Genomic DNA, 24,163 nt, shown 5'->3' with positions numbered 1-24,163 from the left:
GGTGGGGATGCATGCTCGGCTATCTTTAGTATGGAGAAATACAGGGAAGCAAAAGGTATGGTAAGGGCCAAGGTGGGAGAGGCTGGGTGTTAGTCAAGTTATGTGTCATTGGCCCGCAACCATTTAATTATCTTGTGTCTAAATTTAGCATATGATTGTTCAGTTCTGAGGTCGAGCAGTAACTTGTTCCAGCAGTGAGCAGCTTTGACAGGAAAACGAGTTCCTCCCGCGGTCGAGCTAGGTCCCTAGCTGCGTCCTTTATAATTTGTGCTGGGCAGGAGTTGCCCTTGCAGTTTGACGGTTTGAGGGACAGTATTTTTTCTGTGTCGATTATGGAGATGGTCTTGAATCTGAAGGGTGCGGTAGACTTATTCTCCTGTGGTTGGGGTATTTGTTGGTCCAAGGGTGACAGTGTGACCTTTTTTTTGGCAATTTTGCATTGAAGCAAGGAGATTTTGTTAGAAAGGGCGTTTTGTATGTTGGTGCACAAAACTTTGTTTTTAGGGGCATTGTCTATAGGTTGAATAGGGGATTCCAGTTCACGGAGTGTTAGGCAGAAAGCTGTGCAGTTCCCTTAGGGAACACTGCAAAAGATTTAAGACTACAGGTGTTGGCAGTAAACCCACTTGGTAGCAGTCTGTACCACCCAGATTTACCTGGTAGCTGTGGCTGAGCAGTCAGACTTCTCTCAAGAAGAGTTAGGCAGTATGCAAAGTATACACAATAGGCACTCGGATACAATAATACAAGCAAACACTGACCAGAGCTTTGGTATCAAAGTATATAATTATTTAAAAACACACGGTTTGAAACACTCCAGCACTCTTGTTGTAAAATATTCTAAACACAGTTACTATTGTAATATGTACACCCCTTTTTCCTTATCAGATAAGTCACAGTAAAACACCACTTATTTTCATACAGAGGTGAGCGCTTAACTAGATGGCACTCCAATAAGTTTGTGAGAAAGGGAGGGAAAAAGACAGAATATGGAAAGGTACACCACTCTAAGGTTCAGGAACACTGTTAGCAAGGCAGAAGAGCAAAAGTCACTGGTGAGCCAAAGTCCAAAGGCTGGGCCCACTCTTAGAGAGAGCAGAGCACAAATGCGCCCAAGATCACACAGTTACACTAGGCTTAGAAAGTCTTGCAGAGGGTTCAAATAGAGTTTAGAGAGGCTTAGGAAAGTTTAGCCAGGGTGTCCCAGGCTAACCCAGGTTCGAAAGCCGGGGGCTAAATCTACCCCGTACAGTCGGTAGCAAGGGAAGCCAGACAGGACACGGTACCTTAAGTGGGAAGGATCCTCCAGCGGTGGATGCAAGTTGCGTCGTCGTCCAGGGGAAGAGAAGATCTCGACTTGGAGGAAAGATGAAGGTCGTTGCACTACCAGGGAAGAAACCAGCCGCAGAGTTTTCCGGTTAAAGGTGGTACCTTGGTTTCGCAGTCGTGGTAAAACGTGGTATCCCGGTTGCCGGGGTGCTTGGCACAGGCAAGGCGGCCACGAGGTATGTCAGGAAGGCGAAAAGAAGGTGAAACTGGTTATCCCCACCAGTCAAAGGAAGAAGACTCTCCGGCGGGAGATCTCCTTTGTCGTTGGGAAACGTGGTGAAGCGGTCCAGCAGGGCTCCACCGGTGGTGGTGTCGTGGCAGGTCGGCTCAGCTTCTCCCTCGTCGGATTCTTAGGTCCTGTGGCGACTTCTGAAGTTCCAGTCCCCAAAGCCCTGCTTTTATGCAGAAAACCCCCATTCACTCAGCCTAGCTGTCACTCAAACATGCTAAGTGGTGAGCCGGCCGGCTCACCACTTGGGCCAATCAGGACGGAGTGCCTAAATATCCCTCCACCCCTCCTAAGTACCCCAGACAGAGTGGCACCACTTTGGAGGGCTTCTGTGGAGAAGCCCGCCAAAAAGTGGAACAAAGGGCTCGACTTGGGCTGGAGTTACAGAAGAGAACACAAACGCCATTTTAGAATCAAGTTTTGGCAAAAAATACCAACCGGAGAATTATTATTAATTAAATAAACCGGCGGTATGTTGGAGGCTACCGTAAATAATTAAATAAAGATAGTAGCCTAAAACAATGGGAAATCCCATAGGACAATATTCGCGGTTGAATATAAATAGTATCCACTGCCACCAGCCAAAACTCGATCAGGGGGGACGGAGACGTGCCCCCTCGACTAACAGACCCTGGGGCAATTGAATTGCCCCAGCCAGTACGTCCACAATATGATGGTTTGTACTGGTTCTGTTCAGAATTTAAGACTAGTAAAGTCAATGGTGACTTTACATGCCCTGGGAGACAGTAGTCAGTCCCAGGGTATGGAGTCTATACTGGGGGGTCACTATGACACCCCTGAGTCACTGCACTGAGGGTGCTGTGTAACACACATCACAATAACACATGAAGCCCTATGGAGTAAAAGACCCCATAGCCCATTAAACACATCTAGATTCAAAGAAACACACTCAAATCATGCCCAAGAGTGAGGGTAAAAGAGTCTCACTCTTGGCAGGAGAAAAAAATAAACCCCAAAAATCCAGCAAAGCTGCTGGGGGACTCACTAGGTTAGGAAATTCAGCCTAAACAGAGAATTCTCCCTAACACGGAGGAAGTTAGCTTTCGCAATCCTGTCGTTAAAAGTGTTCTTCTTGGTTTTGACGATTTCTTTTTTGTAAAATTTGGCAAATTCAGTTAGGTTGTTTTCAGTGGGTGAGTGGCACCAGATGGATTGGAGCTTTCCTTTTTGTAATCTTAGAGATTTGAGGTGGGGCGTAAACCAGGCATTTAGGTGGGCTTCCTGTTTAGCTTTGCGCAGTTTGATTGGAGCAGTTGTGTCTAGTGCTTTGCTCATAGCATCATTGAAAGTATTTACTAGGGCGTCAGGGCTGTTGCTTTCCAATGCAGATATGGCTGGGAGGAGAGGGATAATATTTTCATCAGTTATATCCGTCTTGCTTCTGGTCGGGAGAGGGGGAACCATGTTGTTGATTTTGGGGCTAAGGATATCTAGTGTGGCGGAGAAAGTGATTAGATAATGATCAGTCCATGTTTGTGGAGCAATATCTGTAATACTGATATTGCAATTCAGTTTGGATACCCAGTCGAGGGTCCGTCCTTTGATGTGGGTAGGGGAGAGGACTTTTTGATCAAGCCCGTGATCTTTGCGCAGGGCCACAACTGACTCTGCATGTTTATTGTCAGTTTCATTAAAGCCAAGGTTAAAGTCTCCCAACAGTAGGGTTTGGGAGTGGTCTTTGTTGTTGTTGGCTATAAGGCTGGTTAGATAGTCTTCAAAGGTGCCTAGTGGCCCAGGAGGTCTATATATCAAGTGGATTGAGATGAGAGCGTGCGATTATTAGAAAGGGGCATTTTGGCTGTGAGTGTTTCACAGGATGAGTAGGAGACTGACGTGGCAGGTCTGATGGAATGGGTAGATTTTAAGATGATGGCTAGTCCACCGCCTCTGGCATTTGGACTGTCAGCTCTGAGAATTTGGTATTTATCGGGCACTGCTAGCACTAGTGTTGGTCCTGCAGCCTCGTGAAGCCAAGTCTCAGTTATGGCCAATAGGTCCAAGTTGTCATTATTTAGGATGTCAGCAATTTCTGTGGCGTGGGCCACCACTGATCTCGCGTTAATGAGGGATCCTATTAGCGTTAAAGAGCTATTGGGTTTGGTTGCTTGACAGGTTTTAGGTGGTATGGTATCTAGAGTTGTGCGAATTTTAGTAGAGGTTTGAGCACCGGTATAGGTGGATTGCTTCACTAAACGAGACACGTTTTTTGTCTGGGTATTGGTGCGTCTATTGGCATTATTTGGGTGGTTTCTAACAGGTTCATAGATGCTAGGCAGTCTCGAGTTATCCTTAGGAGGGCTAGTTTTGATAGTAAAGGCCATTTTCTCCAAGGGCTGGGTTACACAGGTGAGAGACTTTATGCACCCCTATAAGCCTCTCCCTCTTTTACAGCAAAGGCTCTGGAAAATGCCCCTGGTGTGTTAGCCAGAGGATCAGGCTGCTCGTTCTCACTGGATTTCCTTAGGTTTTGGTGAGTTTTGTTGCCAATTCGGCTTGGGGAGGCTTTCTGTCTCTCACCTATCCCCCTGCAGGCTCTCCTCACTCCCAGCTTGTTCTCTGCTGTCCCACTTTGCATGGGGTTGGCAGGTTGGGTGCTGGATGTCTCATCCCATTCTGCAGAAAACTTCATTGGTTACCGGCGGATTCAATTCAAACTATTGTATCTTGTGTTCAGATGCATTCATGAAGTGGCACCGGTTTGTCATCCAAATTAAGATCTATAAACCTGCACAGTTGTTTGTGATATTTAGATCAGGGCTTATTGACGATTCCCTCATTTAAAACTACATGGAGTGATAGACGTATTTTGGTGGCCGGCCTTCGGTCCTGGAACTCACTTCCTCCTCATCTTCAACAGAGTCAGTCTATGGGCGTTTTCAGGAAGAAATTGAAGACTTATCTGTTCATATACATTTGTGGGATCTCAGTACGTACGTACGCTATTCTGATTTGATCTCCGCCTAGATGCAGCCTGCTGCTTGGTTCTTAAGGATATGCGTTATATACATTTCTAGCCTAACCTAAACTCATTTCTGTTTAGCAGGGAAATTCCCAGTTCATTTTCTGGCAGTTCTTGATTCCATTCTCCAGGCTCCAGTCCGGATTTTCTCAGTTGTTCCCAGATGCAATGTGTGAGTTGGAGTCTGGCAATGGAAGAGAGGAGAAACTGGTCGGAAAATGTACTGGGAGGTTTTGGGTGATGTAGAGTGGTACCAGTGGTGACATTTGTAGCATATGGGAGGCTGAGGGGGTTTCAGGAACTGCAACCACCCCCCAAACTCCCACTCCTGCATCTTGGACATGGCTGGCTCTTGTCCTGGTGAGTCTCCTGCTGTTACGCTCACCTGGTTCCACGGGGGCGCCACCCAGCAATCGGTGTCCAGGTATCCCTCCCTGAGATGCCCAGTAGTGACTAGCGGAAGAATCCTGCCAAAAATGCAGGTAAACAATGTTTAGGACCGGGTAACTGGGATTAACAGCCTCCCAGCACCCAGTATGTCTGCTGTCCCTCTGGGCTTCCTCTCACCTTGTTCTTGATGTTGGCGGGTTCTCCGTCCTGCTGTCTCGGCAGGGGCGCGTGGTGCTTTGCGGGCTATGGCGGTCGAGTTACTTCACTGATGCCGACCCGACGTGAGTCTTTCAGGTAGGTCTTATGGCTATGGTGTTGTGCTGTCCTAGCATGCCTTTCTGGAATTAACAATGTCTTTTTTTCTCTTCCTTAGGTAAGTGGAAGTCCAATTCGTGGCAAAGATTGGATTCGGGGTTCGCTGGTAAGTATTTGCGTTTTTGGAGTGCCTGGACGCGGCGAGTAGGCGCTTAGCGCAGCGCTAAGGTGCCTTGCCTTTGCTAACCTGTTATCTTTTGTCTTCACAGGTCGCGATGCTCCGCCGGAGGGTAGAATTCCAGAGATGTTGCTGAATGAAGTGCGAGTGGCAAGGTAAGCCTTTTGGCGGAGTTTGTTAATTGTGCAAAATGTCTAATGCCTTGTCTTTCCCTTTCTGCAGGTCCGTCGATCCAAAGGAGCACCGGTTCCAGGATGCCGGTCGGAAGAGCTGAGGACCGCTAATGATGGAATTCAGGTAAGCTGCAACCTTTTCTAACAATGTCTTCTTTCTTTTCTGCAGATGCTGTTCATCCGAGGTTCGTGGCTGAAGATGAACGCGGTGAGCGTCACGTTACAGAATTGCAAACTAACGCGAAGCGTGTCAGTCCATTCGGGCGTGGTTTAAATAGCTTCAAGAAAGAAGTCCCAGGTAAAAGAGTTCCAAGGTGCCACACCCAAACCATCCTTCTGCAAGCCAGGTTCCAAGAAGCCCGATTCTGTGGATGCTTCCACATTGAATGACAGTAACAAAAAGTAGTTCCCTAGCAAACTCATTAAGTATGAGCCTGGCGCCAAAGGCGCCAGGACTGGCCCCAAGAAGGCCTAGGGTGAGGGGGCGCTAGCGTGCCGAGCAAGATGGCGGCTTCCTAGGGAGCTCCGTGTGGCTCAGAATTAATCCTGCCTAATCCATTCCGCTGTGGGAACGTCCTCGCCGCTGATCGACTGATTACGACTTGTGAAGCCGTGCTGGATGTCCTGTCACTATCCTGGGTTCATAACTCGACCCATATCCCGAGTTATAAGTGTCCCGCTGCGGGCCGTAGCTCAACGAGTACTGGCACCCACGAAAACGTACGAGTCAAGATGGCCGCCTCTACGTGAGACCCGACGGCGGTGAGCGGTGCCCCTAACTCCCTCCCGCCCTGAGCGATTCTGTGTCCTGCGAGCTCCCTTGGCTGTTCGGAGCGGTCAGGGGGGTAAAACCCTGGGCCTGTGAGACGGCGCGGCGGAGCCCCGAGCGGCTGCGCTCGGACCTGGAACCGAGCAAAGGGAGATCCCTCGGAGCCAGCAGGACTCGCACCCGGCGGAGGAGCCGAGGAGTGACCGCCGTGAGTGCGCGGAATCCGTGTCCCTGGGGCGTGGCGGATGCGAGGCCCCGCCGCCCCCCGCCGAGACAGAGCAGAAAACCGAAGGTGACGGGCTTGCCGGGTCGTTGCAGGAGACTCCTGGGCTGCGGCGCTCCCCAGAGCCCCGAGGGGGGAAAAAGCGGACAAGTCCCCTCGGGTCGCTGGATCGGTGACTCTGGTGGGAAGAGGGCCCCCAGGTGAGCGGGTTGGCAGCGGACGGACACGCGCACCCATTGTGCGCTAGGAAGGGTGATCCCCGCTCACGCATGAAGGTAAGAGCCCCGCCGGGCACCTTTTAAAGAAACATCGACCTGCACCTGAGAACGGTGCAGACGCCACTGCCAGGCTCCGCCACACGGAGCGGCGCACTGCCTTCAGTGTCCCCAGATCGGGGCTGTTGAGGTAACACACGGTCTGGCGGGCTCCTCTGGGACGGCGACACGCTGCCCATCCTTTCAGCGCACGGTGTCTTTGGGAGGACATAGCTACGTCTTTTGGAACTTTGGCACACTGAAAGCATCGATTAGGGCCCACCAGGATACGCCTGTGTCCCAGAGAGTCGCTGTGCTCCCCGATACCTCTGCCTGATCGCGGCAAACCACCACATTTCATTACGCTATATCCTAGCACTCCATCCCCCGATCTAAAGAGACCAGTACCAGATAACATATATCTGTGCGCCAGATACTGTCTGAGGAGGCCTCGGCCGGCGATGTAGCCCAAAAACGCTGCTAACTTACTCTTGTTTGGGAGGAGCGACTGCTGACAGCTACCAGTATCGCCACACCAGGCCCCCCCGGCCCAGCCACGCCCATCCTCGAGAGAAGAGCCAGCACCTAGAGGCAAAGGCTCCCAACTCTAGCGCCACGAAGATCCTCGCTTCACTTTATCAGAGCGCCAATCACGACCCTTGTCAGAGATACCATGGGGAAGAACGACAAATCCCAGAAGAAACTGAACTTTGAAGCCAGCTCCTCCACCAGGCCGACAAATGCCACGAGTAGATCCGCATCCCCGTCTGGGGACAGCGGTTTTACCGACGTCCAGACCCCTGAACTGGATATCAAGGAAATCCTATTGGACCTAAAAGCTGGTATAGGCGACTTGGGAAGCAAACTTGACAATTTGTCATCTAAAGTGGATCGTATTCAACATCGCCTGGACCAACACGCGGAGCGACTAGACACCGTTGAGCAGCGTGTGTCCGATCTGGATGACGGCGCGGGGTCCCTGACCTCGAGGGTCTCTGCGCTGGAATCCCAGGTAAAAAACATTGCTGCAAAAAACGAGGATTTGGAAGGCCGTTCCCGCAGGAACAATATCCGTATTATTGGAGTCAGAGAGCAGCAACTCCAGACGAAGATGGAGGACCACGTCGAACATATCTGCACGGAACTTTTCGGCCAGGAGGTTCTCTCACGCCTATTTATCGTGGAAAGAGCGCATAGAATCCCAACAGTTAGACCGATCCCAGGAGCGAATCCACGCCCAATTATAGCCAGATTACTTAATTATAAAGATCGTGATGCAATTCTTAAAGCGGCCAGAGAGAAGGGGAAACTCCAATTTGCTGGTGATCCCATCCAGTTCTTTCCCGATTTCTCGCCCTCAGTCCAAGCACAGAGACGCTCCTTTACTTCAATTAAACGGCGACTACAAGACAACCGCATACTCTACTCCATGCTGTTCCCCGCTAAACTCCGCATTCAACATGAAGGGAAGGCTCAGTTCTTCACCTCACCAGAGGCAGCTGCGGAATATCTGGACCGAGATGGCTGTCGACCCGCTCCCAACAATCCAAACCATCGTCGAGAAGAACACTTTCGTAGGAATCCACCATAAAGCTTCGGACATAACAGGACGTAACAACGTAGATCCTTAAAGTGTCATCAACGTGCTTATTGCACCACAGTATCTCATAACTAACTGTTTCTGAGCCACATTGCCTCGCGCAAGGCGTCTAGCGCCCCAAGCACAGCACTGCCTATAGTTCATCTGTTGAGGGTGGGTATAACGTGGGCGGGTTGGGGGTTGCCCACACGTGGGGGGGTTGATGGAGTTACTCTGACCCAGAAGAATGGGGGGGTAATCCACAGGCCTGCTGGGGGTTGCCTGTGCTGGGGTGGGTTTCTAAGGTTACCAAGTTGATGTTACCCTTTCAGTTACGTTCTAACACAGTACAATCACAAGTCCCTACTCTAAAACCTGTGGTCAGTAATATGCCCATTAGGTCCCTTGAACTCTATACGAACTGCAAGATCGCAGTGGCGACAGTCCCTTCCATTATATTACAGCAACCTGGGGTCTCTTAAAATTGCTACGTGGAACATCCGCGGTGGTAACCATCCTTCCAAGCTTAGGAAAGTCCTACAATACCTAAGGCGACATAGGGTTACCATCGCAATGCTGCAGGAGACCCACCTTACCTCATCTGGGGAGCAGCTCTGGGCCCGGTCCTGGGGTTGCCATAGATATTTCTCCTCATACTCCTCGTATGCGAGAGGAGTGGCAATTCTAATAGAAAAAAGAGCCGGTTTCAGCCTGATCAGCTTCAAAAAGGACGAGGAGGGTAGGTTTCTGTTGGTGAGAGGTCTGCTCGCGGGGAGGGAAATAGTTTTGGTGAACACATACGCCCCCAATGTCGACGGTCCAAACAACTTCAATTGGGTCATGTCCAACCTGGGTGCATACACCTCGGCGACGGTCATCTGGGGCGCAGATCTCAACACCCCCCTCAACCCCCAAATTGATAAATCACGCGGACACAACAGTAGAACTTCCAAGGCCAGCCGACAGGTGGCAGAGATATGTCAAGCCTTTGAACTATCCGATATTTGGAGGCACACTCATCCGAACGCCCGGGACTACTCCTTTCATTCAGCAGTGCATAACACCAGCTCCCGCATTGATTATCTCTTGGTGTCCACACACAGTCCATACAGCTGGGGTCCCTGCCACATCATGCCACGAACCCTCTCCGACCATTCCATGGTTACACTAGATTTCACACTAGCCGCGACTCCAAGAATCCCCGTGAACTGGAGATTCAAACCTGGCGCACTCTCAGATCCGGTCTTTGCGGACGAGCTTCGGCAAGACATTACTACTTTCCTTGCAATAAACCAGGGCTCGGTCGACTCGGCCGGCACGTTGTGGGAAACACTTAAATGCTACGTAAGGGGAGTGTGCATGGCCAAAGAAAACGGCATTCTAAAACTGATTCGACGTGAGCTGGCGGAAAGTGAACGACACCTGAAAGACTTAGAAAATATTCAATCCGTATCCCCAGACCTGCAGACCCAGGCCAAACTAAAGTTAGAACTAGCCAATTTTCAAGAGGCGGCTGAACGTGAATTGAAATTTCTGAGCCGGAAGCACAAAATCAAGCAGTATGGTGAGGGGCAGAAACCTGGGGCGCTCCTGGCTCGCCTCTTGAGACTAGACCAATCACCCCCCGAGTCGAATGCATTCGTGACACGCAAGGAAACCTTGCATACACCGAAGAAGCAATTACGAAAACATTCCATGAATTCTACCAAGACCTGTATAGCTCTCACACCACTAGTAACCCTGTAGGGATCAGAACTACTTGAAAGACACCGAATTGTACTGGGTGATCCATGAACTACGCGAACCACTGAACGCACCCATCACCCAAGAAGAAATCTTGGTTACAATACAATCCCTCCCGAACACCAAGGCACCAGGCCCCGATGGTTTGACTGGCGAATTTTACAAAGTCCACGCAGCCATACTAGCCCCGATACTCCTTCAAGTATATGATGAAGCCCTGGAGCGTGGGATACTCCCTCCCACCCTCCGCGAAGCCAATGTGATTCTCCTGCACAAATCAGGCAAACCACGGGACGAGTGTGCCTCTTACAGGCCAATCTTATTGATCAATCTTGATAACAAGATCCTGGCCAAGATTCTCGCCAATCGTCTCCTTCCCCTCATGCCCGCACTAGTCCTGGGCGACCAAGCCGGATTTATCCCTGGCCGGAGCACGACGTACGGGATTCGTCGACTCTTTGGCGTCATTGCCGCACTCGACCCGTCACAGCAAGCCATCGCGGTGCTGTTGGACGCCGAGAAGGCGTTCGACTCCGTCGAATGGCCTTACCTCTTTGCAACACTTACACAAATGGGCTTGGGGAAAACCTTCATTAAACTGGTCTCTTTACTTTATAACGGCCCCTGCTCTTACATCACCCTCGGCGCTACAAGATCTCCCGCAGTCAGACTGGACCGCGGAACTAGGCAGGGATGCCCCCTCTCCGCCCTCATTTTTGCCTTAATCATGGAACCACTCGCTTGTAGGCTGAGAACGCACCGGGCGGATAGAGGCATCACCCTAGGCCCACACAAGCTGATCGTTTCCCTCTATGCGGACGATGTGTTGCTTTTCATCAAAGACCCGCAAGCAAACCTCAATCCAATTATGCGTGAGGTGATCCGATTCAGCGGAATCTCTGGGCTCAAAATAAATCACTCGAAGTCGGTGATATTTCCACTGACAACATCGACATCTATCTTTCGCGATGACCACGGTTTCAAGTGGGAAACCTCCAGGGTTCGCTATCTTGGTATCCTTATGTCACTTAAACACGAAGACATTTTTAAAGATAACTACGGTCAGGTGTTCCACTCCCTCCAGGAGCGGGTCCAGAGATGGAAGTCACTTCCGCTGTCGTTATGGGGGAGGATCTCACTCACCAAGATGGTGATTCTTCCCAAACTCCTTTATCTGTTCACAAATATACCTCCAATACTCCCGCGCGCCTTTATTCAGAAAATCAAAAGTCTCATTTTGGAACTGATATGGGCGGGCAAGCCAGCAAGAGTAGCGTACACGACACTAACATTACCGGTCACCCAAGGCGGCCTCGCACTTCCCGATTTCGAAAAGTACTATTGGGCAGCCCAAGCCCAATTCTTGGGCCATTGGTATGCCTCTGAATACGTCCGCCCACATGTTCAAGTGGAGCGCGCCTTGGCGTCCCCGGATTTCTTAACAGCAGTCATCTTCAGCGAGCAACCAGTCCCGTACAACACATTGAACACAGTTCAGCCCTCATACGTTATCTGGAAAAAAATTGCCCGCAAATATGGAGTATCGATAAGATACTCTCCGCTTTTACCTATCAAGTTCATCCCCGGTATACCATTGACAAACGAAAAAGTCTTTCTGATCTGGTTAGACAAAACTAATATCCAAACATTTGGGGACCTCTTTCCAGAGGATATGTTCTTGACACCGCAAATGGTCAGAGAGGGGGGGCACCTCCTCGCTCGACATCTTTCTTTACTTTAGGCTGCGGCATACCCTGCAGACCCTCCTCCCAACTTTCCCCAAACAACCACCAACATGGGCACTCTTACACAATGTGATACAAGCAGGGGGAGAGGGGCGGCTGGTCTCCATGATTTATAGATCACTACTTGCTGACACAACCCTACCAGCCGTATGTGCGAAACAGCGCTGGGAGAGAGCCCTGCATATCGAGATACCCGACAGCGAATGGTCATATATCCTTCAGCAAACTCAAAAAGTTGCTTTAAATACTCGTTATAAACAGATTCATTTTAACTTTGTCCACCAGACATACTATACTCCCCAAATGAAACGGCGCCAGCACCCGGAGGCCTCCGATCACTGCGAAAGATGTGACTCCCCAAATGCTGACTTTGTTCACCTTGCCTGGCACTGCCCGGGGGTGGAACGTTTCTGGTCCTCAGCTCTACAATACATAAGTGACATAATCGGTGAGGTATTAGCCCCACTTCCAACCACCGCCCTCCTGAGCATGACTAAACACCTACAAGCCCCTGTGAGAAAGCTTGCTTCCCTGCTCTTAGTGTTGGCTCGCAGGAGGATAGCCCTGACTTGGGGTCGTGGCCCTCTTCCCTCAATGGCGGCATGGAAAAGAGACATCCTTTACTGCCAAGACATGGATGCTGAATTTCTACGAACTCTTCCCCTTCACGCACGGCCTCCAGACATATGGGCTCCATATATTAGCTATTTAATCTCTATCTCCAATGACACTGCATCGCTATCATCACCTGAGAGCCTCAATACCGCGGTGAGCCCGCCCCCGGCTTTTCCCCCCAGCCCGTTGTAGAGCACAAGGTCCCGAGGATCCCATCTGGAGATGGAAAACAGGCCCACAGCTTCTTTTTCTGTGAATGCATTGTATGTGTACTGAACGTAATGTTTTTTCTTTTGTTTTACTGTCTCGACCTGTGGTACCGGGTCGTTATTGTATGCCTATGCTAAAACCCATAAATAAAGGTTTTAAAAAAAAAAAAAAAAAAAAAAAAAGAAGGCCTAGAGTGGGATTTAGTGGGGACTGGGGTCAAGGCTCCCCCTGGCCCATGGGCAGGCCATGGGGGCTTCGGGGTGAGGGTCGTGACACCTGGCCCAAGTTAAAGGTGGTCCCTGCTCCCCCAGCCTGTGAAATCGTCATGACCTCATCACATCCCCTAATGTTATTGGCAGGCTGGCTTTGGTCAGTCCAAGAGCAGGTGGTATTTAAATCTGTCCTGCTGACCCAACTTGTTTGCTGGGCTAGGCCTTCAGTGCCAAGTCCGTCTCTGGGCCATTCTGCAGATGTCATCCTGTTTTACTGCAGATGTCATCACACCTTTGTGCTGGATGCTGCCACTACCTAGAAGGGTATTGGGACTCATCACTCTGCTTAATCTGCTCTTCAGGACTGTATTGGGCCCCCTCCGCCATCAATGTCTTTGTGGGGAAATCTTCTGTGGCTGGGCACCCTTTAATATCCCCTGAGCCTCTGGATCCTGTTTCATCAGGTTCCCTTGTCATCCTAGAGTCGTCCTTACCACCGCTTTTGCTTCTGGCTTGAGGGGTTGCCTTGTGGGAAGTCTTGTACTGTCTGTGTCGTTTCACCATGCAGGAACTCTCTTTCTGGAAGCGAACACAGAGTACCTATCGCTTAACCAACAGGAGGTGGGTTATTCGAGATACTCATCTTTTTGTGTCCCCAAGGTTCAGGTTCAAGACTTAACACAGGCATGCTTCAACGTGTATCCCCATTGGTTTACATTTGCTCTTTCTGCTGTGCTACATCTTCAGGAGCTTTTGGTTCTCGAACGGACCTCTGGATCTCTTACCTGGGGTAGTTTGCCAAATCTGCACCCGCGGGTTAGAATGGGACTGTACCTGCACTTTCTTAATATGCGCAGATTGCCTATGGACGTTGTGCCATTGATTTCTATGGGAAATTTCCACACACCTGAAACTCTTATAAAGTGACTTTGGGGGTACTTACCTACCCTTGGATATTTTACTTGCACCCAATTTGGGTCGAGAGACTATAATATTAGCACTTGCTTCTGCTTTTCAAAGTATTTTTAAAGTTATGCTATGCGCTTATACAAATGTAAATGCATATTTAAACTAACTATTGTCCCAAGTGTGCTGTCTTGGTAATCTTTGCTAAAATTTATCTTGCATTTTTGGTGGTCTCTGTCTGTGTATACAATACAAAAGTCAACTTAAGAATTATGAAAATTATCAAGTGTCTAAAAGAGATACCGTTAAAGGTTTTCCTTTTTGCTGCTTTTGAATGTCACAGACGGCCGGAATAATTCAAGGCGATTTTTTGGTCAAGGTTTATATTCTCCAGGAGACAGGCAGGCTGCATCGGCTGGAAAAGGGATTTGGAAAGCAAGTCTGTCTGTGTCTCTCATTCTCTCTCTCCAAGCTCGGACACAAACTCTCAAACACTGCGGTCAGCTGTCCATCCTGCGCCTGGTCTATTGGTCCACCTTCACCAACTTCTGTGACCTCACCCGAACAACCCACACTCTGCCTTCCTGCAGTCTGCTTTTTTTTTTAATGTTGTGGGCCCTGGGGCCATCCCTCTGTCTCGTCTCCCTTGGTATGCTCCTCCCTAACCCAGGTGTTTGTAACCCTGGTTTGTACTACCAAACGTTAACGTCTGTCTAAGATCTTCCTTGCACTAATAATGGCTTTCTAAATGCAGGCTCTCCAACTCCCTGAGGGACTTTCTAACTTTCCCTAGTCTCAGCAACAGTTAGTGTATTAATGTGAGTTAGAATGGTGCCTTGCACTTGCTCTGTGGGATTCAGCATGTTCACTTGCGCAAACCGTTACCACTTCAGTCCTACTCTTCTAACCACCCTTCCTCTTAACTCCTCGCTTCAATCCTCCGTCTCTCTGATTATTCACTCCCGCTACCGCATGCCTCCATCCTCTGATGTTACATCGCCTCACACAAACCTTCACTACACCTCTTTCACAATGCTACTTCCCTTGCCCCATTACTACACCCATCCCCCCCACTACTCGCTTACCACTCCACTCTACCACATTACTACTTCCTTCTGCATGCTGCTGCAGCGGCGGCCCCCCTCCAGGCGGCTGCAAACCCTCCCCCGCCATCCACAGTAATACAATCCATGCCCACAAGGGTTCTGCAACCCCCCCTCTGCACGCTACTGCAATGCCCCCTCGCAACCATGCTGCAACTCCCTACGCCACCCTGCTGCAACTCCCACATGCCACCATGCTGCAACTTCCCCAAGCCATCCTGCTGCAACTTCCCCTCGCCACTACAACTCCCCTATCCTAGCTGCTACAGTTCCCCTCTCCTCGGTACAACGCCAAATTACTACTCCAACACCTCCTTTCACTCAATATCATTTGCATCACAAACACTTCTTACACTAACCGTTCTAACCCCTCACCACACAAACAAGCACTTTCACACTGCAGCACCCTTGCCGTCAATAAGCCAATACATAACCTTTCTCAAACGGCTCCACACTCCGCCGCTCCTTGCTTCCCCCTGCTGGACTGTTGGTCCACCTCCACTGCCACTGCTGAACTCACAAGAAAACGACCCACAATTCCTGTGCCCTGCTTTAATCTCTCTCCAGCTTTCCCTGGCCAATCCTGTCCCATCTTCCCCTGCCAAGTTGTGTATGTGCATGGGAAAGTCTTAAAAAGGAAATTAGCCCCACCCACTTTCTCCACACAAGCTCTCCACGTAATCACCATGGCGGCGTAGAAATTTGAATGACCCGATTAGTGGTTTGGCGTCCCTTCCTGGGGAACGTTTTAGTAAGTTTGGGTAAGGAGTCTCTTTTTCTCTTTCCTTGGTGGTCTAGGGGACCTTTAGCTGTTGGTGTGAGCTGGTTGTCGGGTTCTGCCATGCTCATGATTCAGGTTTTTTTGCGGCTCTGGTGTGTTGCGCCTCTCTCCCTGGGCTACGTGGGTGGCTGTGCTTGGTCCTCCATGAGGTTATGGCATCTCTGCTCCTCTTGCCTTCTCTTCAGTCTGTTGTTGGTTTGTTCACTTGGCCTTCATGGATGTTTTTCAACATTGCACTAAGATTTTATGTAAATAAAGAGAAACACTGGCAAGTATATGCACCAAGAGGTAAGGCTAGAGAGAAGGGTTTGCACACACACACACACACAGGCACAAGGGGGAGGATGAAGAGTTGGGGTCTTTGTAGCTGAACCGAGCCTCAGGACTAGGGCTGGTTCTGGACTCCTCCCCCTCCTTTTGACAAGGGCAGGACACCAGCCCCAATGCGGTAATCTTCATGCACCCCTGTTGCACTTAAAACTAAATAACAGCTACCAAGAGCCTATCCTCTAAAAGCAAGCAGATGGGGTGGGGGGACCAGCAGCAGGACAAGGAAGACACAGAAAGGACGCCCATGGACCTGAAAATGTAAACCGGAGCACATGCAAGAGAAAGCAGCCCCACCAGTATGCACACACTGGTTCTCAAAGTCAGCACGCAGTTTTTGGTGACGAAATCACCCACCCGGTAAGCCAATCCACTTACCTTTCAAAAAATCTGGCATAATTACTGCGATTACCCTATGACATGCATTACTTACCGTAATAGCATTTCTGATGATTGTATCTGCTTAGATTCACATGCAGTGCATATGGTCCGACATCCAGTGGTAACCGCAGAGTATTGCATCTCGTCTTTCGGAGACCGAAAGAAGACCTCGGCATAGGCGTGTCTGTAACACTATCCCTATCGTGACGTGTGGTGTACCCAAAATCCCACGCGCGCCGAGGTCCCTCCGATTGTATGTTTTCTGCCATGAGGGAGCCCAAGGCTATAGTGAGCGAGTACATAAAGAGAGAAAGTAGTAAGACGTCTATGTTCCTTCCACTCCGAGCAGGGAGGTAGGGAGGGCGCATGTGAATCCAAGCAGATACAATCATCAGAAATGCTATTACGGTAAGTAATGCATATCTTCTTGTTAGGGAGAATTCTCTCTTTAGGCTGACTTTCCTAACCTAGTGAGTCCCCCAGCAGCTTTGCTGGATTTCTGGAGTTTGTTTTTTTTCTCCTGCCAAGAGTGAGACTCTTTTTCTCCCACTCTTGGACATGATTTATGGTGTTCCTTTGACTGTTAATGTGTTTTATGGGCTATGGGGTCCTTTACTCCATAGGGTCTCATGTGTTTTTACTATGTGTGTTACACAGCACCCTCCGTGCAGTAAGACAGGGGTGTCATAGTGACACCCCACCATAGACTCCATACCCTGGGACTGACTACTGTCTCCCAGGGCATGTAAAGTCACCATTGGCTTTACTAGTCCCAAATTATTAACAGAAACCAGTACAAACCATCATATTGTGGACGTACTGGTCGGGGCAATTCGATTGCCCCGGGGTCTGTTAGTCGAGGGGGCACGTCTCCGTCCTCCCTGATCGAGTTTTGGCTGGTGGCAGTGGAAACTACTTTTTATATTCGACCACGAATATTTCCCTATGGGATTTTCCCATTGTTCGAGGCTACCAACTTTAATTATTTAATTCTCATAGCCTCGAACATACCGCCGGTTTATTTAATTAATATTAATTCGCCGGTTGATATTTTTTTGCCAGGACTCGATTCTAAAATGGCGTTTGTGTTCTCTTCTGTGACTCCAACCCAAGTCGAGCCCTTTGTTCCACTTTTTGGCGGACTTCTCCACAGAAGTCTCCAAAAGTGGTGCCACTCTGTCTGGGTACCACAGGAGGTGTGGGAGGGGGTTTAGGCACCCTGGACTGAGTTACCTTGGTAACTCAAGTCGCACTCTTGTGTGATTGGCCCAACTGGTGAGCCGGCAGGCTCACCACTTAGCATGTTTGATTGACAGCTAGGCTGAGTGAATGGGGGTATGCTGCATAAAAGCAGGGCTCTGGGGACTGGAACTTCAGAAGTCGCCACAGGACCTGAGAATCCGACGAGGGAGAAGCTGAGCCGACCTGCCATGACGGCACCACCGGTGGAGCCCTGCAGAACCAACTCACCACTTCCCGACGACAGAGAAGATCTCCCGGCTGGAGAGGCTTCTTCCCCTGACTGGTGGGCACAACCAGTTTACCTTCTTTCTTCGCACCCCAGATCGGTTTGTGTTAGAACTGCCCGTGTCAAGCACCCCGGCGGCCGGATAGCCACTTACCACTGAACCGCGAATCAACGGACCGCTCCTTGTACCTGAGAAACTCTGCGGCTGGTTTCTTCCCTGGAAATGCAACAGACTCCTGTCTTCCTCCCCGACGAGATCCTCTCTTCCCCCGGACGAAGCACCGACTTGCATCCGCTGCCAGGAACAACTGCCTCCACTGGAGTATTTTCACCACTTTAAGGTACCGTGTCCGCCAGGCCTCCCTTTCTAAAGATTGCTACAAGGTAATAATAACCTCTTAACCTTCTGGACTGGGCTGGCCGCCTTGACCCTCTAACTGGTCCCTTTATTTTGTCCAACTCCTTTTTGAACCGTTACAAGACTTTTGTGCACTGCAACCGTGTGATCTTGGACACATTTCGTTTTGATCCTCTTAAAGCGGATCTACTGCTAATTCAGAGTCAGTAAGCCTACAGACTCTGAATTCACGGTGTTACTTTGCCTTGGGATATGTTTCAATTTATTCTCTGCTTTTCTCTCCCTTTTTAAAACGAATTATTTGAGTGCCATCTACGTTAAGCGCTCACCGCTGTCTGAAAATAAGTGGGGCTTTACTTAAGACTTGTCTAATATTCTTTTAAAGGGAGTGTATATCTTTTAGTGACCGTGTTTTTGAATTGCTTACTATTAGTGCCTGTGTGTTTTTCTAGATGTGGTTTTAAATAAATAATTATATCCCTTTTAAACCAAGCCCTGGTCAGTGTTTACTTCTTCTATTTTGTTCTCTTGACCTATTGTGAATACTCTGTATACTGCCTAACTCTTCTTGAGGGAAGTCTGACTGCTCAGCCACAGCTACCAAGTGAATCTGTGTGGTACAGACTGCTACCAAGTCGGTTTACTGCCAAACACCTGTATCCTAAATCTTTTGCAGTGGTCCCAGAGGGAACTGCACAGGTTTCCGCCTAACACTTCTGATGCTTGTTAATCTGTTTAGAATCACATGCTGTGCATAGACTAGCGAGCAGTACCGGGAGTTGGAGGTGGGTTGGGAGAAGGAACAGTAGAGGAAAGATGTCTTGGTACTGCTCGTCCCACGTGAGAATCAGACCTAGAATGAGTGTCTTAGGCAATAGTGTTTTGTAAAGGTGTGTACAGAACTCCAGGTTGCCGCTTTGCAAATGGACTCAAGAGGAACATTTGCAATGAATGCTATGGATGCCCAAGTGCCTCGAGTAGAATGTGCTCTAGGCTTGAAGGGCAGTTCTCTCTTAGCAAGAGTGTAACATAGTGTGATGCATTTGACAATCCACCTTGAGATAGCTGATTTAGAGACAGTATCCCCTTCTCTACCAGCTGCAATTGAAACGAAGAATTGTTTAGTCATCCTTAGTGGTTTAGTTCTTTCCAGGTAAAACATGACTGCCCTGCGCACGTCTAGTGTGTGAAGGCTTCTTTCGGCCATGTTAGCAGCGTTCTGGAAAACAGTGGGTAGTTCGATTGATTGGTTCACATGCAACTTTGAGATTAATTTAGGCGCAAACCTGGGATGTGTGCGCAGAACTACCTTATTTTTGTGGACTGTAACAAAGGGGTCTAGAACAGAAAGAGCCTGTAGTTCGCTAACCCTTCTGATCGAAGTGATAGCTACTAGGAAGGCTGTCTTATAAGTCAGGTCTTTCAGACTTGCTTTATGCATAGGCTCAAAGGGAGCTTCCATGAGCCTGGTCTAAACCACATTCAGATCCCATCCAGGGGCTGGGTGAGAGATGGGAGGATGAATCCTCTTAACCCCTTCCATAAAGGCTTCAATCACCAGTATTGTCCCCCACAATACCTTTTGTTGTGATGTGGTGTAGGCTGACAGAGCAGCCAGAACCTTTAGGGAATTGAAGACTAACCCAGTGTCCAACAGGTGGGTTGGATATAGCACAATGTGTGAGGGTGAGGGTGAGCAATCGATGGGATTGATGCCCTTGGAATTGCACCAGATGACAAAACGTTTCCACTTGCTGGCATAGCAATAACGTGTATTCGGTTTTCTCGCTTCCCTGAGTATGTCCATGCACCTCTGAGGCAGTTGCAGGTTTCCAAACTATGATCTCAGGAGCCAGGCTGCTAAGTTCAGAGTTTGTGGGCATGGGTGTAGGGTCTCCCCCCTGTTCTGAGACAACATGTTGTACGGGCAGGGAAGCTTGACTGGTGGGGAGAGGGACATTTCCATCAGGTGAGCAAACCATGGTTGGCGGGCCCACACGGGGGCCACCAGAATCATGGCGACTGGTTCCTGGTGCATCTTGTGCACTATCTTGTTGAGAAGGGGAGTTGGGGGGGGGGGCTGTGTAGACAAAGTTCCCCGACCATGTTATCCAGAGACCATTCCCCTTGGATCGGTTCTGGGGGTACCTGGAGGCATAATCTTGGCATTGGGCATTCTCTTGAGTAGCGAACAGGTTGATCTCTGGGAACCCCCATTTTACGAAGACGTTGGACACAATGTCTTCGTGCAGTCGCCATTCGTATTCTACGGGCAGAGGGAAATCTCTGCTAAGTACGTCTGCCAGAAGATTGAGATCCACCTGGAACATGTTGGGACAACAGAAAAATCTTGTGTTTGAGAGCCCATATCCAAATGTTTAGGGACAGCTTGGATAGCCCTGGAGAGGGAGTGCCCCCCTGTTTGTTCAGGTAATACATAGCTGTAGTGCTGTCCGTTAGAATCAGCACAGTCTCCCTTGCAGTTGCACCTGAAAGGCTCTCAAAGCCTTGAACACCGCTAACAGCTCCAGTAAGTTTTTATGGTTTGACGCTTCTTGAGGAGACCAAACTCTGTGCGCTGTCTGTTGAAGCAGATGAGCTCCCCACCCTGTGAGAGAGGCGTCTGTCGTGAGAGTGGCTTCAACTGCATGGGTGGTGAAGGTCTTCCCCTTCAAGAGGTTTTCTCTTAACCACCACTGCAGAGAGGGAACTAGGGCTGGCGAGACAACTACCAGATCTTCCCACTGTCCGCTGGCCTGACACCACTGGCTGTTGAGCCACTCTTGCATGGGACGCATGCGCAACCGCGCGTGGGGAACCAAGTATATGCACGACGCCATCATCCCTAGCAAATGCATGGCTTTGTGTACAGTCACCTCCCGACTGGCTACATATTGAGGGATCTGAGAAAGCATGTTCTGAACCCTCTCGTTGGAGGGGAAGACAAGGCCGTCTTCCGTCCGGATTAGAGCTCCCAGGAATTGTTTTACTTGGTTGAGGACTAAACTGGATTTCTTTTCGTTGGTTGAGAAACCCAGACTGAAGAGGAGATCCACTGTTTTTTGGGTGTTCGAAAAACAAGAGTCGAACGAGTCCCCTGTGATGAGCCAGTCGTCGAAGTAAGGGTAAACTGGGACTGTTAGTCTGCGCAGGTGTGCCGCTGCCACTGCCTGTCCTGTACCATGAACCTCAGATATTTCCTGTGTGCTGGCAACATTGAAATATGAAAGTATGCATCTTTCATGTCCAATGTTGCCATGAAATCCCCTTGTTTCAGCAATGGAATCACCTCCTGCAGTGTTACCATGCAAAACTTCTGGGGTTTTATAAACTTGTTCGGTGGGCGCAGGTCCAGAACAGGGCGCGTGGTGAGATCCTTTTTGGGTACAAGGAAGTACACTGAATAAATACCCTCGTTTACCTGAAGAATAGGGATGGCTTCTATGGCGTCCTTTCCCAGCAGTGCTTCCACCTCTTGGATCAGGATCTCTAGATGGCCCGGTGAAAGGCGCCGTGAGCGCGGAGGTCTGAACTGTTGAGGTTGGGCGAATTCCACGCAATAACTGTGGGCGACCGTCTTTAAGACCCACTTGTCGGAAGTTATCCTCTCCCATGCCCTGAGAAAAGATGTTAATCGACCCCCGACCGGGGTGACATGGGAGGGGACCTGGACTTGTTGGTCATTTCTGACCAGAGGCCGTGGCTCCTCTGGGATTGGGGCCTCTGCCTTTACCGTTGCCGTGTTTCTGACCCCCTGAGGGGTAGTAAGCGGGGCTTCCAGATGTTTCATTTGTGTTGAAGTTACCCGTGCCGTAGTTGTTTTGACCAGCACGGGCTTGCCCTCGAAAGGACCGCCGAGAGTTATTACCCCTCTGGGAGGAGGGTTTCTGTGTAATTTGTTGCAGAGACTTTAAAGTGCCATGCTCCTTCTTGGCTGTTTCCAAAGCCTCATCCACAGCTTCCCAAAAGAGGTTAGTCTCCTCAATGGGTTTATTAATGAGGGAGGCCTGAGTCTCCGGTTTAAAACCTGATGTACGCAGCCAAGCGTGCCTTTTCAGTAGGGTCCCTTGTGCAAGAGACCTGCCTGCAGTTTCCGCAGTGTCCAGGGTGTTCTTTACCACGTTCTGGTTAACTAGTCTTCCCTGCGCTACAATGGAGAGAAGCTTTAACTTGGTGGGTTCGGGGACCTCTGGGAGGCCTTCCTGGAGCAAGTTCCATTAGGCATCAGCACAGCTTCCTAATAGAGTAGTATTATTAGCAACCCATATAGTGTAAGCGGCTGCTGACGTGACAGGTTTGCCCAGGGCATACAGCCATTTAGGTTCCTTGTCCAGTGGCGATTCCCCCGTGGCAAGGGGTACCCCTGCCCTCTTTCGAGTGGTAGTCACTACCAGCAAATCTGGGATGGCGTGCCCTCTGATGTACAGAGGGTCGGAAGGAGAAGGTCTAAATAATTTTTCGACTCTCGGGTTCACTACCCGTGTTTGAGCTGGTGACACCCATGATGGAGCTACCCTTCTCTTAACAGAGTTAAGGAGGGGGATGGATTGACTCTCTGGAGGTTTTTTACCTTAATGATATCCTCCACGAAATCCTGCTCAGGTACCGCCTCTTGAGTGGCAATTTTTAAAGTATTCAGCTGCTTTTTTCAACATGGAGTTGAATGCCATTTGGTCATGTACAGGAGAGGCCAGGCGAGCCGGGGTGGATGGAGGCGAGACTAGGCACAAAACATCAGTGTCCTAATCTTGCTGTGTCCAGGGGTCTTGACCTTCCTGCTGGGTTTCCTCCCAGTTGTCCGTGTTATCCTGTAGGTCTTCCTCAGAGTTTTGCAGAAAAGATGTCTCTATATGTGTCCATCTGGACCACGTCTTCCTGTTGGAAAACATGAGGCTGATCTTCCTGAATTTGAAGGTTAGGGTCTACCCGAGTCCTTTTCGGGGGAGGATGTTCAGAAAAACTGATAATCTGCTCCAACCGATCCATACACCCTTCGAATGTTTCTGTAGTCCGTGGACCCAAACGGTCCTGTGTGAGGATAAACGCAGGACCGTTTCGGTCTTCACAGGGTGTCGGAAAGAGGCTCTTGACTAGCTTCGTAAGCGTCATCAGAATCGGGAACCCAATCCGGCGAAATTTTTTCCGTGGCTTGTCCCTAACCTTAGGCGGAACCAGGGTAAGGCCCACTGCCGCCGTAATTCTTCCAATGCTGCTTTCGATAGTCGCCAAATAGTCGTGAGACAGTGGCTCTGACTATTTATCGGCAGGTGTAATACCTTCCGCGGGCCTAGCGGTTGGTTTTACGGGTAGAGGCATAGTCGTAGTTTTCGGGCCTTCCGCGGCATTAGACCGTCGAAGCGTCGGGCTCCCACGCTTCGACGCGTATAGGTTTCGGAGTACAGTCCTTAGGTGGTTTAGTTTGCCCAGTCACAAAACGCTGCTGCGGATGCGGGGAAGGCTTTGGATCTGAACGATCCGAGGGAACCGTCAAAGTTTTTGGCGGCCTTGTTGGCGCTTTTGCCTTTTTCAGAAGACGTCGAAATCGGCGTGGAAGTTGTGTGCTTAGTGCGGTGCGCTTGTACCCCCGTCGCCGGGTGTTTTCCCTGTAGCAAGATCAGAGTCAAGCCTTAAAGGGTCAGGGACGGGCATCCGCCTCGAGGTCTATAACATCAGTAACGGATATTTGGTCATCCGAAGTACCTCCGTCACTTTCAGCGGGTGTGGCGGTGGGGGAAGGGAGTTCCACGCGTGACATACCGTACGCGGGGCACCGCTTTACACTGCGCTCCTTAAGGGTCTTAGGCCGAAGGAGCTTGCACGCCGCTTCTCGTCGTGCTCTAGTGGGAGACAGGTGTTAAACGTCCTGTGTTCGTCCTTCCAAGGATATCTGACCCTACACTTAGGGCACAATCTAAAAGGAGTCCTTTCCATAGCTAAAGGGAAGGATGACCAGAC

At 49.9% G+C, this 24,163-nt stretch overlaps 1 protein-coding gene across 5 annotated transcripts in view; it reads right to left on the bottom strand.

The window, feature by feature from the left end:
* CIC (capicua transcriptional repressor) overlaps positions 1 to 24,163 on the bottom strand; it is a 2,254,744-nt gene that overhangs the window by 1,296,849 nt on the left and 933,732 nt on the right. The window lies entirely within an intron of this gene.

This window comes from Ambystoma mexicanum, chromosome 1q (genome assembly GCF_040938575.1).
Source record: "Ambystoma mexicanum isolate Mex_15411 chromosome 1q, UKY_AmexF1_1, whole genome shotgun sequence".
NCBI lineage: Eukaryota > Metazoa > Chordata > Amphibia > Caudata > Ambystomatidae > Ambystoma > Ambystoma mexicanum.
The sequence above is the reverse complement of the archived record's forward strand: the minus strand, read 5'-3'. Positions and strand labels throughout refer to the sequence as shown.